The sequence below is a fragment of the Falco biarmicus genome, chromosome 1 (genome assembly GCF_023638135.1).
Source record: "Falco biarmicus isolate bFalBia1 chromosome 1, bFalBia1.pri, whole genome shotgun sequence".
In the NCBI taxonomy this organism is placed as follows: domain Eukaryota; kingdom Metazoa; phylum Chordata; class Aves; order Falconiformes; family Falconidae; genus Falco; species Falco biarmicus.
Genome location: NC_079288.1, coordinates 92,866,898 through 92,885,151, shown reverse-complemented (window position 1 = coordinate 92,885,151; position 18,254 = coordinate 92,866,898). Strand labels below are relative to the sequence as shown.

The following is an 18,254-nucleotide window of genomic DNA, read 5'->3' as shown; positions in this document are numbered from 1 at the left end:
TTTCATAGGTCAATATTCCTGTGCATCTGCTGAGACTCCATACTCTGTGCAAGTCAGAAGGCACAGGGATTTTACACAAAATGTAAAATGTGAGTTTCATTAAATACAATGAACTCTTGGTACTAGTCCCCCTTCTGTTGTAGAACCACTATATTTCTATTCAAGTTATTTTTAGACATGTTTCCTACAATTTTATTTTTTTTTTGGTGTATGAATGTAATCTGGCTTGTTAGGAGTAAAGTATTACAAAAAATGTACACCCTGAAAAGGCTTGTGACCCAGACAGTTTTCAACACAACAGTTTCACAGAGTCCAGCTGTAATTGCCCTGCAGAATGGACATTGCAGACAACAGCTTGGAAGCATAGCAAACCCTGGTGGCACGTATAAAAGATTTTTGCTACAAAACATTCATGACTTAGATGCCCTCAACCCTTTTCTACCAACTGAAGTAAGAAACCAATCCTTATCCATTCGTCATGTTCTTTCTGGTGACCATCTACAGTGAAAGATGCCACAGATGGCAGCCTGGATGGGAAAACAATGCCTTTTCATTTCTTTTACCAAGCCCACCAAGCTGTCCAGAAGCCTGAACACCAGAAGAAATCTCAAGCAGTGAGCAAATACAAAGCCTTGGAGACACATAGTTAGAAAGTGAACAGATTAGTCAAGAAAGGTCCAGTATTCTTAGATACAGCACATGTGCCACTCTTCAAAAGTTGCTATTTTTTTAAGAAAGAGTTTATAGTATGTTCCTGACATCATTGCAGCTGGGTTAGCACAGAGTACCATAGACAATAGAAGTGAAAGTGCTTCCCCTACTAAGAAAGCTCCTTGTCCGGTGCCCCTTTGTCTTACTTATATCACAAGTCTTCAGACTGGAGCCATTTTTTATGTGATTTAAAGAACATGTCATTAAGAATTGACTAGCCAGCTATATTCGTGGATAACACTTTCCTCTAGTAAGGGCATATATAAATATCACAAATGTGGTCCTAAGCATACTACTGTTGTTAAAGCTAAAGGTAGTTAGCACTTCAAAGCAACACGGAGTATGGTTTTTAAAACATCTGTAATAAAGTCTTTCCTTTTCAGCTTCCTATAGTGTGCTTTTCGGGAACCACAAACAAGCAGTATGAATGAAATAGTGGTGAAAGATGCGCTAAAATCTGCTATGGATTTGTTAGCTTTTTTTTCCCCACAGTGTTCCTTCTTTGCATATGGGTCCCAACTGTGTATTGAGTGGAAAATTATTCCCACCTAGAGAGCTAAGCCTATCAGCCTTCTAAATTGTTTCTTATAACAGTTTGTTTTCTTGCTTCTACCCTCATGAGAGCCTAACAAGCCGTGCACTCTCATCATATGATGATTACAATTAGTGTGTAAGACTGGAAAGGCAGTATGAGTAATGCATCATGTTCTGTGTTAAACAAATCTTCTATTGAAAACTAGAAGAAAAATGCTATCCCAAATATTAAAAATAAGCAAAATGTTAGTAGATTAATTGATAGATTAGGTCCTTCCTGCAATTAGCTAATTCACTCCTGATTTTTATCTTGTGAAAGGGCACAGTATCTTTCAGTCATCATTTTTTAATCTGACACAGTAAAGTTTCCAGTTTTCATCGACTTGGATTTTACTGAAAACAAAAGGAAACAAATTCTGTCTGAATAATAAAAGAGATGGAAAAAATGCCAATGAAGTATTCAGTCTGAAAGCATTTTTCTAAATTTCCATTCTGAATGTCAAGATTTGGAACAGGGATGAGTGAGATGAGTTTTATAACTTTGAAATTCTCTTTGACACCACTGCTGCTTCTGGAATTTTATGCTGGTGCCAGTGTTCTGGGCATTTACGGACTTTTGCTCTTCTTACAGTAGCATTTTTAGAGTCACTCCTTAATTTCCCTTTGTCCTCTTCTCTGAAACAGTTAAGAGGACACAGGCTTTGTGTTATATATTATATCTTAAACTTTGAAAGAGAGGAAAGGTAGAGTATAAGTAATTTGAGAGTATGTCTTTAGCTTATATATCATATATTATATAATATCATATAGTATATTATATAGTATAATATATAGTTACTATATTAACATTATATACTTCTGGTCTAAATGTTTACATGTCAGATGTATTATTATGCTAATGATTTCCTTGTGCTGTAACTAAGAAATGGTCCTCACATCAAAGTATGACCTGTCAATATACTCTCCAGATATTAAGATTTAAAAGCCTGTTGTATTCACCCCCCATAAATCCACTAATCTCCAAAACTAAGGGCTTTAGCTGGTAACTAAGCCCCACGCAGCCACTCACTCACTCCCCCTCACCCAGGTGGATAGGAAGGAGAATTGGGAAGGAATGTAAAATTCAGAGGTTGAGATAAGAACAATTTAATAATTTAAATACCATTTAAAAAAAAAAAAAACAGTAGTAATAATAATAACAAATAACAATTATAATGAAAAGGAGGCAGAAAGGAAGAGGAATAAAATCCAAAAGGAAGGGAGAAAAGAAAACAAGTGATGCACAACATAGTTGCTCCCCACCCACTGACCAATTCCCAGCCAGTCCCCAAGCAGCGATCGGCCAGACCTGGCCAGCTCCCCCCAGTTTATATACTGAGCGTGACGTCACATGGTATGGAACATCCCTTTGGCCAGTTCAGGTGGGCTGTCCCACTTGTGTCCCCTCCCAACTTCTTGTGCCCCTCCAGCCCTCTTGCTGGCAGGGCCTGAGGAACTGAAAAGTCCCTGACTTGGTATAAGCATTACCCAGCATCAACCAGAAACATCCATGTGTTATCAACGTGGTTCTCACACCAAATCCAAAACACAGCCCTGCGCTATCTACTAAGAACAAAATTAATCCTATCCCAGCTGAAACCAGGACATTTGCACGAAAAACATAAATATAGCTTTGGGAAATTCAGCTCCACAGGATTTCCAGAGAAAGCTAAACATAATTTAATGTCAATGAAAGAAACATTAAGACTTCCATTTTCTTTTTTAAACAATTAATGATTACATTTCATAGGAAAGGTGCCCTTCAGCTGTGGGTTTTATTTATCTGTTCATTTTACTAATACATTAGAAGAGCAACAATAGTATATTCTTTCCAATAAATCTATCCATTTGACAAATATTTTATACCACTGGTTGACTACTCAGCATGCCTGCCTTTTGTTAACATCATTGACAAAGGAATAGACACACGTCTGGGGTACCCAACAGTGTATTATCTACAGTACAAATCACCTGTCCTCACTTGTTAGCTCCTGCATTGAAACACACAAGGGAGCTCAGGTGTTCATATCACCGAGGCATGAATTCTTAAAACTGTTTTTCCTTAAACTGGCTGGTGAACTGTCATGGGTGAATGGGAAAGCAAAAATAAGAACTGGTGCATTTGAAACAGAAGTTGACACTTTTACAAAAACAGAGAGTGAAAGCCTAGCCACAATGCTGTTGTGCCATATCTGGAGTCACAGAGAAGATAGAATGTGAGCTGACATCTTCACTTCATTTATGCTTAAGGGCAGAGGACAAACTCCTCTAATAGTGTAATTTTTTTGATTCCATCATCTTGCGGAAGCTCTGCAGGACTTTGGATGTACCTCTATCTAGAAATGTATTTTGGTTTTCATTTTTTAAGTATGTTGCTTTGAAAAACCATCCTGTAACTCCAGTACCTGTATTGACACCACCGTACCCTGTTAAGATTTCAAGAACATTTGAAAAAAGCACTATTTTCTCTTTCACTAATAACAATCATGTATGTCTTTTCTAAGTGGTGTACACAGTAGGTAAATAACAATATAAGGCTCATTGTCATCTTACAAGCCTTGATTTCACATGTGACATTCAAATGTACAGGTTAGGTTTATGGTATTAATCAAATTACTTGTTAGGTAATTGCCTTCTGGTACTTCTTCCTTACAAACCCCGTACCCTACCATTTCTCAAATAACTGTAAATAGTCAGTAATAATAGACCTCCTATCACTCCCCATAGTAGTTGATTAATGACTGAATTAGATAGTTGAACAACATACACCATAACTGCATTTGATGCTATCGTATTTGCAACCTATATACTTTTCTCAAGCCTCTTTGTAATCTTTAAAATACTTGGAATTTTTTCTATCAAAGTCAACGACAATAAAATCAAGTCCATCATATTTTAAAAATAACTTAATATGCTGAAAAACAGTAGATGTCAACTCACACGGTACACCTGATAACTTGGATATCACATATTTAACTTAATGAATAAAAGAATGTCTACAATGTCCTTTATATAACACAGATGTAAAGCAATTCTAGTTTTGTGTGAAATTCAAGTGACTTTTCCCTGGGCTGCAATGGAAACTGAGAGGAAGCTTATGGCATTGCCTGAGAAAATTGATTCTGCTTGGGAACTGCCTTTCTCTCTCCCTTTGTGGAGCAGCTCTTAGAAACACAGCTATAGGCTCTTTTTGTCCACAAAGGCCATAGGCCATACAAGAAAACTCACACCAGTTTGCGGAATATCATATTAACTTAAATCATTCTTCATTTGAGCATTTAGGTTTTCCTGGATGTCATCTACAAGGCAACACTAAAACACCAAAACATATGTTTAACCTTGAGCGTGTATGCGGTTCTGCTGAAGCCTTCCAGATCACTCACATGCTTAAACTTAATTAACTGCCTAACAGCTTAATTAAAGGAAAGCCAAAAGAATAGATTTCCTTTATTATTTCTGATGGTCTTCCACAAAGAAGACCAAAAAAAAAACCAAAAAAAAAAAACCACCAAGCAGAAAGAAACTGTCATTATATAACCAAAAAGATCTGGGAAGATAAATTCAGAGCAGATTTGGGTTTTTTTAATTTATAGTTTGATATTGACAATATTTCAGTTGGTTTCTGCCTTTCTAGCTCTAACAGTTCAGTTAAAGTTTTGTTTTCTTTGCTTGTTTACAAAAAATTAAACTGGTTATCCAGTTGTCATGAGCTTACGTTTTCACGCAAACTCACATAGGCATCCCTGTTTGCAAGCTGAAAAACTGTTGTGTTGTATCTGGATTGGAATCACACACTGTACCTTTACACAGAACAGCAGAGAGACAGCAGTTACCTGACACGCAGTTCTTCAATACGTTCTCTGGGCTTTCAATATGTATTTATAGGCCTTATTTATTGGTCAGTATTCAATTCCTCCTTGTGGACTGAATCACACAGATTTTCTCAGGGGCTTTTCAATCAGGGTCTTGGTACTCTAGAATCTGAATACTTTCCAAACCTTAATTAATCTATTGTTGCACGCTCCTGTGAGAAAATAGGATTATACTCTCCAATTAACAAAAAGGGAAGAGAGAAAATGTAAGGTAAAAACATCCATTACATCAAATGCCTATTCCAATATACTTGTATCTGATTTTCCCACAGTACTGAATGTTAGATAGGACTTTATATTTTTAAGATAGAAGTCCCTTGGATTTAGCTATAGCTGAGAATGCAAAATAGAATGTTTTAAAAACAAATATGACATGTTCTAGAAAATTAAAATTAATATGTGACAATAGTGGTTTAAAAGGCACACTTGCCATTGCAAAAATTCAGAGATAGTTAGAATTTTTTTTTCATGGCAGCATATTCATTTGCTTCAATGTGAAGATTTCCTTTCCACTGGATTTTTCCTTCAGTCATGGTAAATCTACCTATTTCTGCAGTAAATCGGGCAGACATTATACAGACAACAGCTCCTCTTGTTTCATGAACTTTACTAAGCTGCAGAGAATCATTATCCAGTGAGGCAGGAGGAAAAATTATTAAGTCAATTGATAATGATACAAAATGTTTGGCATATGTAAAAGTCTGGACAGTGAAAGGAACTCCTTATGTGATATATACTGTAATGACATAGATTTTCATTTCAAATAGATCGAAATATGTCTCATAAGCATATCATAAGATTGATTTCCAAGATACTCAATGCTAATAAGTAGTCCTATCATAAGATTTCATCAGAGAAATGCAATTAAATGACATTATCAAGGACTTTGGCAATATGGGTCAAGTGTAAATGTATTATTGTATTATCACAACCTAATTTCTGGATTTCATTGTTGTCTGACTTTGCCCAAGTTTCAGAGTCTAAACAGATAGGAAGATAGGTGAGGCAAGGGAGGAGACAAGGGGGTTGTATCTATTAATTGCCTAAATAAATTAGAAACAGAGATCACTGCCAGTATGCAGAAGTTGTAGGAATTAATTGGTCTGAATGGCTCTTGTGTGTTCTTTTTGCTGAGCAGGAAGGTTTTCTCATTGTTTGGGAGCTATGAAGAGGAGGAAAGGACTGTTCCTTCGCCAAGAACAAAAGACTCATTGATGTAGGAATAGAATAAAATGATAACCCAGGAAAAAATTGCAGATCTGGGGGCTCCAGCTATGTTATAGTAGATGCACTGTTAACTACATCCTCAGAATATTAAACTTCTTAGGTTTTAAGAAAAAAAGAAAGATATTCTGATCTCATATGCCTGGAAAATGGCCACCAGAGAAAATATTACTATGCATTTCAGCTAACTCTTGTAACCCAGAGAGTAAATGGCACCAGAATTTAACAAAACAGTTTTTTCCTCTAAATTCTTTGGCTTTTTTGTTCCCCCCTATTTGTTCCTAATGTTGTGAACTATTTTTTATAAATAAAATATAACTGAAACATAGTAAAAATGAGGAAACGGGTAGAATACTTTATTTCTTACTTTCCTGTTGGCAACTTTAGCACGAATTCTGATATTTTTCTCAGGCTGAATCAGAAAATAAAAAGCAGTCTCTATGGCCATTACCAGGATATATTCCAAAATCAGTTCCTTTGAATCATGAAAATTATTTGCATATCAAAACAAAAGCAAATTATGTTGCTTTTCTCTGAAGTATTGTATCACTATTTTGTAAACAACATAATTCTCATTAGACTGACAGGGTGGGAAGGATTTGTATATTTATACTCTGTGTGGTACAAGTACCAATATTGTAAATGTGTACAGTTCAGTAATCCGTGTCTATTGACCTTGTCATTCTGATTCCACTGAGAAAGTGGGAACTGTATTTTCACATCTTTTATTTATTTACAGGCTGAAATTAGTTCTATGGCCTGTGGGCTCCCTGAAGCTACTTCTGTGATTCACTGAATTGCTTCTGCTGTGTTATTGCACATTAGAAATGAAATAACTGCCAACAGCAGTTGCTTTCTGACCGATACTGCAGGCCAGATATACTTGTATTAAAACATTTTACAAGAGGTATCTTCAGAATAAAATGAATATAACAATGTTTAACTAGCCATTATGGATGAGAGCAAACTGCACTTGAGCTGTGTTTAATTCCAAGCCAAGGAGAATGTTCCAACTAAGCTTTAAAACTGTTTTTATTAACTGTGTCAACATTATTTGCCTGTATCTTACTGGAAGATTAAACTACTTTAGCCTGAAGCAATTTTAAGACATACTTGAATAAAAATGTAATTCACATCTGCTCTTTAGAATCCATTTTAGAATCAAAGTGATCAAAATCAGAGCATACTAATCCTATGGGATCCAAGATTGTTCTTGAACTCTCAGCCAAGGTGCGCTCTCCGTCACACCCCCGCTGTGTGTTAGGATGAGACCTGAACATGAAATACAGGAAAAGGAGCACAGCTGAAGAGTGTCCCAAGGTGGACAGCCATGCAATTAGCATGACAAGAGCACATATGCCTCTCTACACATAACTGCAGAAAAACATCCTAATTAAAATCTCTCAAAAGTTGTAAATCAGAAAAATATTTAAATGTTTGCTTAGAGACAACTGAAGGGTGCATAAAAAGGCTTTTCCAGATAAAGAATTCCATTGATATTTACACAATTTCTCAATTAAATCTGCACTAATGGAAGTAGGTTTTCACCTGTATGTTGTCACGGACTTTCCAATGTCATGTCATTAAAGATTTCCATGACAGGATGGTGCATTTCTTATCATTTTTGTATCAGTTTATAGTAATTATTCATTTAAAAATCTGCCCGTGGTAAGCATGTTTGTAGTAATAATCATCATCTTCATAGTTATCATCATCAAAAAAATTATTTGGTTAAATTCATTTTTAGCACTCTGGAGCTTCTAGAATCTTCTGTGCACACACAGATGAATAAAATATCATAGGATGCATCCACAACATAATCATTTGTATAAGCATTTATACATATAAAGCATGAGGCAAACATTAAGTGGTCTGTACCCCTTTACGATATTATCTTCACTCTAATCAATATTTTCACAAGTCACAGGGCACCAAGAAAATACACTGATATCCAAGGCCATAATCTTTGGAGCCAGATACATTTCTGCTTGTGCCCATGCTTGCAGTAATTGCATGCCAGTCTAACACTGTGCACTCTGAACACTTTGAAGTGAAATCCTAGCAAAATATTTCATGTCATTTCAAATTGAGAAAGACAATACAGCTTTCTTGAATCAGTACGGCCATTTTCCAATGTTAATAAAATCTCATTTCTGTAACACATAATCCTGAGGCCCACAGCCCCTTAAGTTCCAAATTATTTCATGACAAATTTTACATACTGATTTTTATAGGCCTAACACAATTTTAAACACAAAAGAAATAACAGTGCACCATGCACTGTTATTATTTTTAGAAACACTTAACACAACCACAGCTGTTTAGCTCTTGTCCTGCTTGCAAAGAGCTTTATTTTTCAAATTTAGTCCAACAATCATGGAAAATATCAATACACAGTAATATTAGTGAAGGTATTACATTAGTATATAATACATTTACGTCACATTTGCTTCTCGGTGATAGTAAATCCACCAACACCATCAAAATGAAACAAATATTAAGATATTATCAGTTTACAGGCATTGTAAGTTTAAAAGAACTAAACCTGGGAGAAAAGCATTATCATGAAGAATCTATTCCCCATTGAAAGGTGACTACCTATAGACACTGATAAACACAATAATCATGTTTGTGAGATGCTACTGCATGATTAGATATCAAAAGCAAAAGTATTAGAGTAACTACAGATAGAAAAGCAGGTTTTTTCCTAAATTTTAAAATTATTTTGTCTTCCATAGTGACTTATCGCTCTAACTGTACATGAAAGAAGGGTAAATGTTATGCTTCCATCTCAGAAAAATTATTCAGTATTCTAAAGAAAAAATACTTGTGGTATTTTTGGCAAAACAACAAGCATATTCTAAAGTATTGAATCAAAGCTCTCATCATATGATTCACTAAAAATGTGAATGAGCAAACACTAAAATTGGAAAAATAATTGACGGAAGTTTATGCATCCCTAAGATTCTAGCAGTAATAAAGGTTGTCTGTGTATGAAAAAAGCTTTGTGTAAATGAAAATATCTATAGTGGCAAACTTCATACGAATCCATCAGATCTTATTCTCAATTCATTAGGAAAAAAAGTAATTTAAAACATTTTTATAATTTTATAAGTGCTTATTTATGACTTCCATATACTGAAAAACAACACCCTCGAGAAATATTTGTTAACCTACTAGCCCAGATCCTTTGGCATCTCTGGTCATTTCATAGCTCAGAATTATGTACAGAGTTCCTCTGTTGTGCTCCAGCTCTCCTGATTTCATCTGTGAAGATCTGAAAGCCACATAAAAATTGAAGGATCAACTCACTGCCCTCAGGACCTTCTACATAGATCTTAAATAGCTATGGACCCTCTTTCCCCTTTGTCAGCTTACTGTGGAAAGTGGCATAAAGGTCTTTTTAAACACCTCAGCTTTCTGGAGGATCAGTCTTAACATACAGTAAGACAAATTGTAAAGTCAAATTCTAACAGCGAGGCAAGATTACTCGTTGCCAGAAAACATGCAGAAGTCTGAAGAGAGGTTCTGAAGGAATCAGAAATGGATACAATAATGTTCACACACCTCAATTTGTCATCCCGCAAACAGCAAATCACCTCCAAGCCTACATACACAATCTCTATATATGTCTGGAAGACAGCATGCTTACCTGGTTCTTTGTCAGGACAACGTGATGTCTTGTATGCTGTTTTCAGTGTTATCAGAGAACCTGACTATCATACTGAAATTAATACAAGAGTAAGGCATCATTAGACCTGGTATTACAATAAATTACACAGAAATAAGCAGTTTTCCAATGAACATTTCTTCATTATTCCACTGACTGATGAAACTTTACATAAAAAGCCCAACTTTCTAGGCAGCTTAGAAAACTCTGTTTTGGTATTTTAAACATACCACTAACATTCGGCCTACTCCAACATCTCTGCCACCGATTACTCTCAACAGCCAAATGTTTGCTCATGAGACAAGTGAAGGAGAAGTGTTATGGTAGGGAGGAGGTTATTCCAAACTCCCAAGGAAACAACGTAAGAAGGAATGCCTACAGGAGACATAGGAATAATATAATTTCTTGGCAGTCTGGAGGAAAGATCACTTCAGAAGGGGCATGCAGGACAAAAAAAATGGAATATTGCAGTAAAGTATTCTAATGGCACTGAGGATCTTCACCAAAACCTTGCTGTAAAGTCCAAGGGATTTCCAACTGTTTTGTTAACGAGCTCAAGTTTTCAAGTGAATCCTCACTGAAATACGTCTTGTTTCACAGTATGTGTATTGACCTGTAAAGATCAGAGGTAAATGCAATATAGTGATAAAAAACACATGGCAGTTTTCTGCCGGTAGACATTGAAGTATTCATTCCTCTGTTATTTCTTTTTTAGCCCTGTATCTCTTCCCATATAGGAGAAAACAGTCCCCCCCAATAAGGAAGAGTTGTAGGGGGGATGATAAGTTGTAAAAAAGAAAATAGACCCAAGGAACTCAGCTTCAAAGCTAGGTTTATAAGGCCTGGAAAAAAATCAGTTTGGGTCACACCTCAGTGCAGGCAAGAGTTTGGATCAAACAATTTGCGCAGAGATGCCTGACTGTTAGGTCAATGAAAATGCTGAGCTCTTTTGTACCAGGCTTATGAATGTTTATTGTTTCTAAATATAGAAAATACTTTATTTTTGGTTATTCACAAACTTCTCACTTCTTTATTCTTCTAACTAAACTAAATGACTCTAGTGTCTTGCCCTGGTTTCAGCTGGGATAGGATTAATTTTGTTCTTAGTAGATAGCGCAGGGCTGTGTTTTGGATTTGGTGTGAGAACCACGTTGACAACACATGGATGTTTCTGGTTGATGCTGGGTAATGCTTATACCAAGTCAGGGACTTTTCAGTTCCTCAGGCCCTGCCAGCAAGAGGGCTGGAGGGGCACAAGAAGTTGGGAGGGGACACAAGTGGGACAGCCGACCCGAACTTGCCAAAGGGATATTCCATACCATGTGACGTCACGCTCAGTATATAAACTGGGGGGAGCTGGCCAGGTCTGGCCGATCGCTGCTTGGGGACTGGCTGGGCATCGGTCAGCGGGTGCAGAGCAACTATATTGTGCATCACTTGTTTTCTTTTCTCCCTTCCTTTTGGATTTTATTCCTCTTCCTTTCTGCCTCCTTTTCATTATAATTGTTATTTGTTATTATTATTATTACTGGGTTTTTTTTTAAATGGTATTTAAATTTTTAAATTGTTCTTATCTCAACCTCTGAATTTTACATTCCTTCCCAATTCTCCTCCTCATCCCTCAGGGGAGAGGTGGAAGGAGTGAGCGAGCAGCTGCATGGTATTTAGTTACCAGATGGGTTTAACCCACAGCAGCCCCATAACTGCAATGGTATAGGTATGATAATACAATGACACATACAGGTGCTTCAAATTCTTGTTAGAATTTTTTTTTACACTTTAAATAATAATGTTGTTGCATCAGCTGTTTGATTTAAGCATCACCCTGTATCTTCCTTTTCAGGAGTTTAGTAACACAGGTAGGTTAGCAGATTGGAAATAAAGTGGGAAGGATCTGAAATATGTCCAAAGCATCTAGTAAAGTTTCATTTCATCTGATTTTAAGCTCAAAATACATTTGCTATTCCAAAGTCAATATATTTACAGGAATATAAACATCCTTTTCTCTTTTTATAGTGGCTGGAAAGAACTAGAAGAAAGCAGCATCTCTCCTCCTCCCCTTGAAAATTCCACTTCATCTTTTGAACCAATAAAAAGGTTGGTATTCCCTTATCTGAATAGAAGGCATTTTGCTGTAAAATGGCAGAAGCTGATGGCAAACTTCAGAACAGGCAGGCAGAAAACTGAAATTTTATTGACATATACAGATAACAAGGAATAGAAAAGGAAGAAACACCCTCCAGCAAGTAAATCTCAACAATTTGGACATACAAAACAGGTAATACTTTGCATAGTGCAGCTATCACAGTAGACACTCTGCTGTTAATCATATATGGTTTTATATAATTATATATATTATAAATACATATATTATATATTTATTATGACAATTCTCATTCAAGCTGTACTAATAGCCCTGGTAGCACTGGTCTAAGGTGCATTAGCAAATGGGACTTACACCTCCCTTTTCTCATTGCCCTATGCCTGTCATTTGCTCAGCAAACTACTCAATCCACTGTCCTTCAAACCCACCCTTGCTGTCAATGCATTGCCTGGAGGAAAGCAGGGGGCTAGTAAAGATGGAAAAAAATTCTGCAGTAACCAGACAGCACTCTGGAGAGTAAGTATCAAGTTGTATGTTCACATCCTAGATTTGGATGCGCTGATAAATTCTCCGCATCTCCAATTGGATTTAGTTCGGTTGATACAAAATAGCTCCCCATCTAAATTCCAGTGAACTATGTTTTTCTTAAACAAAATCTATATTTTTCTGAGTTATGCTACTAACACACAACGTGAGTAATTGTCTTTATCCTAGTTCATAGTAACAGCAAGGTTTGCAGACTGATTTTCAGCATATATCTTGGTACAGTGCCTGCACCCCCCAGGCAATTGCACAGAGAATGCTGGACACTTAAATCATCACAGAAGTAGTGAAACTGAATGGTGATCTCAATACCCGAGAAGTGGGACTTTTTTCACCTCCAAGAGGTGGAAGAGTGTCCAGATGTGCCAGACATGGTCTGCAGAAAGTCTCCAATAAGGATATTGGAAATGTCTCTGCAGCTAGTAATGATAGTTGGAGCATGTTCATCTGTGGATGAGTGCAGTGCCTGTGATGGCATTGAGAGGCAGTTTGAACACCAGGCGATGAACACCTCCATTCATGAAAATATTTCATTAACATAATGAATAGGAAATGAAGCAGAACATTTTGAAGATATTCATCACTATGGCACTGGCAAAGTCTTCTCTATTTCATGTTACCAAAAATTGCATGAATAAGACCTGATAGATTAGCAAACACAAAACTTTATGTCAAAGTCCTGAATTATTTAAAAAGTTTTTCTCCAGGAAAGAAATGAAATCAGCATACTAAAGTAAGTCACATATACTATCTGCATGAGTCCTAGTAAAATAAGCAAATCTTTCTGGGTAAAAAAGAAGGCAAGGAGGGGGCAACCAGGGAAAAATAATCAGTTGTATCTTTGTCAAAACCAGGAAACAGACTTTTCCAGTATATAATTACTCAACGTAAAACATAGGGTTTGCTCCTTGAGGTCCTAGATATACTGGACTACACTGAGGTTTGCAATATTACATCAGAATACTTAGTTTCTCTGTGTACATGTGTGTTGACTTGCTTATGTTAATATTAATCTTTCCTATAGATGGTCTACAGGACCAGGAAGCAGAATACAGAACAGCAATATGTCTCCAAATCATTTAAATCATACAAATTTTGAGAATGTAAACAGATATTCTTTGAAACAGTAGCAAAATCATACACTTGATTTTACTTCATTGGATTAAAACAGCACCCTAAAATAAAGAACCTTCGTTTGGCATCTGGTTAATTACCTGGAGGCACAGTTCTTAAAAAATTAAATCCAGCTTTTGGTATGATTACAACAATTATTATAAAACTGCATCCTTAGGTTGTATCTCAAAATCAACAGTTCCGGCATCATACCTCAGATCTTAATTTTGTGCCTCCAAAGATTTGGAGAAAATACAGGAATAACACTGCATAGTTCCAGCAGCAGCAAAACAAAACTGAAATTCACACACACTAGTACTGAAGTTAGGGGCTGGCAGTACAACTATATATACCATCAGTATACTTTTAATACAGTTCACTATCAAAAAAAAAAGAATGTATTCCTCACCTTTTTGTCATGAGAAAATAAAATCATTCAAAAAATTTTATTCATACAAACAACAGAAGATGCCATTAAAAAAAAATACAACAGTTGTGGAATAAGTTTAAAAAAAGAACTTCGTTAAATTGTTGCTAGCATAAAGTCAGCTTTCAGAAATTAATTTTTTGTGTGAATGTGGAAATTAGAAAAGAGTGTAAGTCTAGAAAGTGAAATATAAAGCCATAAAAAATCTGAAAAGATTTTAAGGAACTTTTAATAAAGATATAAAAACTAATAATAAAATCTTTTTGGCATCAAAAGCAGGCAGTCTGCCAAAGACTCTAGCACCAATAGATGATTGAGGAGCTGTAAAAGTAGATAAGGCAACAGCTGAGCAGTTAAATTAATTCTTCATATTGGTGTTTTCTGTAGAAGAGATTAGACTGGTTTCCACATAGGAATCTTTTTTATAGAGGGAGAGTTGTAGGAATTGTCTGCAATTGGACTCTCAGTTAAAAAATTCTTAGAACAAATCAATAAAATGAATAGTAACAAATCACCACAAGACATGATATTCACCAAAGAGTCAAAGAAACTCAAATATGAAATTGCCGGATGATTAGTACAACTGAAAGTTATCTCAGTGCTGAGAGAATCAATGGCAACAAAAGTAAACCAGTTCTACTGACAGGTTTCAGCTGGAGTAGAAGAAAATATATATGAGTAAATCTGATGTCTTTATCAGGAAAAAAAACAAAGGAAACTAAATTTTAAAAACTGGCAGACCTACAGATAAATATGATATAATGAGGAAAGCTAATTCAGCTTTTATAATGTATTATTGTGCCTTGTAAACGTATTGGAGCTCTTTGAAAAATTCAAGAGTATAGTGGCATGGGAGATGTGGCTGGCATAATGTACTTGAAGTCCAAAAATCTTTTAACAAAGTTACTCACCAAGGGGTCTTATAGACAATAAGTTACTTGGAATAACTGGAAAAATATTCCTTAAGATTCTTGATTTGTTAAGTGATAAAAAATAAAGAATTATAATTCTTAAAAAAATTCTCTGAAGGGAGTTTTGCAGAAAAGCTCAAAAAGGATTTGGATATCTCTTCTATTCAGAGTCTAGATGCAGGATCCAGGGATGCTGATGAAGAGATGAGAAATTTTGCCGACAATGTTAAATTATTTAGTGATTTGAAAAAAAACCTAGCTGCAAAAAGCTACAGAAGGTTATCATATATCATATCATATCATATATATCATAATAATGAGTGTCTGGACAAGAAAATATCTGACTAATATCAACATTCATTAATACAAAACAACTATTACTATAATGAGTCTAAATTAGCTATGTCCACTCTAACCAGAATTTTGGGAGCCTTTATGAACACGTCTATATAAACTTCAGCCCAATACTCACAAGAGATCATGAAAGCAGCAGAATGGTAGGCACAGTTGGAATACAGAATAAAACTTGCTGAATATTGAACAGAGCTCTACTCCCTACCTCTGAAAATGGACTCTGGAGAACTAGAGAAGATACAGAAAAGTGTACCCAGGGTGATAAAAAGTTGTTATTTAATGAGGAGGCGTGAAAAAAGACTAGGGGGAAAAGAAACACCCATGAGATAAATATGATGAAATCCTGTAAAATATTAACTGGAATAAAGTACACGGAGAACTGTTCCCTGGTTCCCACTATGAAGAAACTTTGGAGACTTGGTTATCAAGTGGCAGGCTCAAAGCAAACAAAAGGAAACACTTTTCACAAAGCATGTAATTAAATTGTAGAGCCCATAGCTACAGGATGTCGGAGATGTCAAAAGCTTAGGTGGGTTAACAAGCAATTAGAAAAACATACAGAAGAAAAAAAAAATATCAAAGGCTATTATGTAACACACACACCAAAAAAGAAATTTTTCACATTCACAGAGTCCCTAAGCTGTGGTTTGACAGACGTTAGAAGCAACAGCAGGAAAGGTTTTACTTTCTGCTTGCCCTGTTCGGCTATTCTCTCCCAATTCTTTAGCTACTGGCCACTGCCAGAATACTGGTCTACTTACATCTTTGTATGTGTTCTTATATTTATGCTCATCACTTCATTTCCCAGGGGATTTGCCTTTGATCTGTGAGATCATTACTTCATAAGAATTAAACTTACTAAAGTAAGAGCAATGATTACTCTGCAAATGTATTTTTTCTATAGATGCTTGGTGAGCTAGTGTTTTACCCAAATTAAATGTCTATCCTAATTTGCAGGGAACACCATTATTGTCTGTGGCAGTCTCAAGACAGCTTTATCTAACAACCTGTAGCAAATAGGGTTTATTGCCCCTGTGGCCTCTAAGCCACATTCTTCTGCAATCTGCTTCTAGGTGCATCTCTAGACACTGACTCATTGTTTTACAACAAAGGAGTTTTGATCATTTGGGGAACTCCAGCTGATAAACTTGAATTTAAATAGACAGCTGCTCTGAGGGAGCAGCCCCCAACTCCTGAAGAACTTTCAGGAGTACTGTATTTCCACGTTTTCTGAGCTGACAGTAAACAGTTGAGCCTTATTAGGACCTTATTAGGTATTTCTCTCTTAAGGTCAATGAATTGTCATTTTTAAGTTAAAAAAATAAACCTATAAAGCTCTATGGCTGGCCTTTAAAAAAAGCAGTTAATGTCACCTGCTATTGTTGGGCTTCTCCAGATTTCCCAGGAGAGGGTACAGTTAATGAAATTCATAGTCAATTTGCATACCTTTCACAAAAGGCCACTTTTTGTATGAATTTAAAACATTTTACTAGTACTTGTTTAACAACAAACATTATGAAAGAGTATGATTCCTAAGGTTTTTCTGAGCTGTTAGACCAAAGCTATCTTATACCAGAGTAGCATTACATAGCACGGGCCAGTATTCAGTTGATATAAATCAGGAATAATTCACGCTACAGAACTACACCATTTGCACTCAGAGAGGATGTAACTCAGTCATTAGCCTAATAATACATGTTTAAATTCATCCTTTTATATTCGATCACATGATTAATAAAGGTATTGTTACCGAGTTGCTTTGAAGCTATTTCTTCCCAGAAGGATATTATAACATGTCTTGTCTCAGCAGCACACCAGAGCTTTTAAATCAATGCAAACCTGACAGTGGGGGACATTTGAAGGAAGCTGCTATCCCAAGCAGCACTGAGGCATGGACTAGAAATAAAACTCAGTCTGTTCACCTGGTTTGTTCTTGAGTAAATAATTTCAGGAAATCCAGTCTATACTATTGCATATGGTGACTTTTCAGACTTTGCTTATTTAACAACGTACACAAAAAGCCCATTGCAGCTCTGCTGTATTATCTATGCTGATCTGAAAACTTTCTGGTGCCATTTTAAGTTGGTTTAAATCGCTAAGAGTTTCTGAAATGCACTGGTATTAATTTATTTACAGTCTTGACTCATTTTCTTAATTTAATTTCTTCTGTCCATTCTTGAAGTAATACATTATTTATGTCAATTCTTGATTTTCTGGACTTCAGGCGTTAGGGATTCAAAAAAGCATATGGGTGCTCTCTTTAGACTCTGCTACTAAGTGGAGGGAATAAGAACAAATAATTCAGAGCCCATACCCCTCTAAAGCAACTGTATTTTAAACAATGAAATTAAACATGTATAAATCACATCTAAATTAAACTGACTGCCATCTTTGCTATTAGTTTCTAATTATAGTGGTAAAGACAAAAAAAAAAAAAAAAAAAAAAGCCTTCTACATCTTTACTAGAACAGCTACAACCTATACTGATACATTGCCAAGGGCAGGGTCCTAAGCAGAGAGATACTATTTTGCAGAATTTATGTATGCCCATTTATTTATGCTTATGAATATATAAGAACCTGCAACTTTACTTCATCACCCCCAGAAAGTGATGCCTCTAAAAAGCACTCCATGTCCTTTAAAATCAAAAAGCTTAATGATAGCAGCAAAACCTACAAATGAAAAACAGTTGATATCAATCCCCAAATGGGTCAGATCTATGCTAACACACATGAACAGCAGGGACCACGGA

General features: G+C 35.9%; 1 long non-coding RNA gene across 10 annotated transcripts in view; it reads right to left on the bottom strand.

Annotated features, from left to right (window-relative positions):
* LOC130141732 (uncharacterized) overlaps nucleotides 1-15,775 on the bottom strand; it is an 85,179-nt gene extending 69,404 nt beyond the window's left edge. For 7 of the 10 annotated variants that reach the window (XR_008819157.1, XR_008819150.1, XR_008819152.1 and 4 more), the window contains exons 1-3: nucleotides 15,621-15,775; nucleotides 10,033-10,104; nucleotides 9,558-9,657 (exon numbers count right to left, since the gene is read on the bottom strand). This is a non-coding gene — a long non-coding RNA (uncharacterized LOC130141732). Of the gene's footprint in view, nucleotides 1-9,557; nucleotides 9,658-10,032; nucleotides 10,105-13,009; nucleotides 13,164-15,620 lie in introns of all 10 variants that reach the window. The other 3 variants (XR_008819153.1, XR_008819159.1, XR_008819158.1) reach the window with 3 other exon arrangements.
* Nucleotides 15,776-18,254: the final 2,479 nt, after the last annotated feature.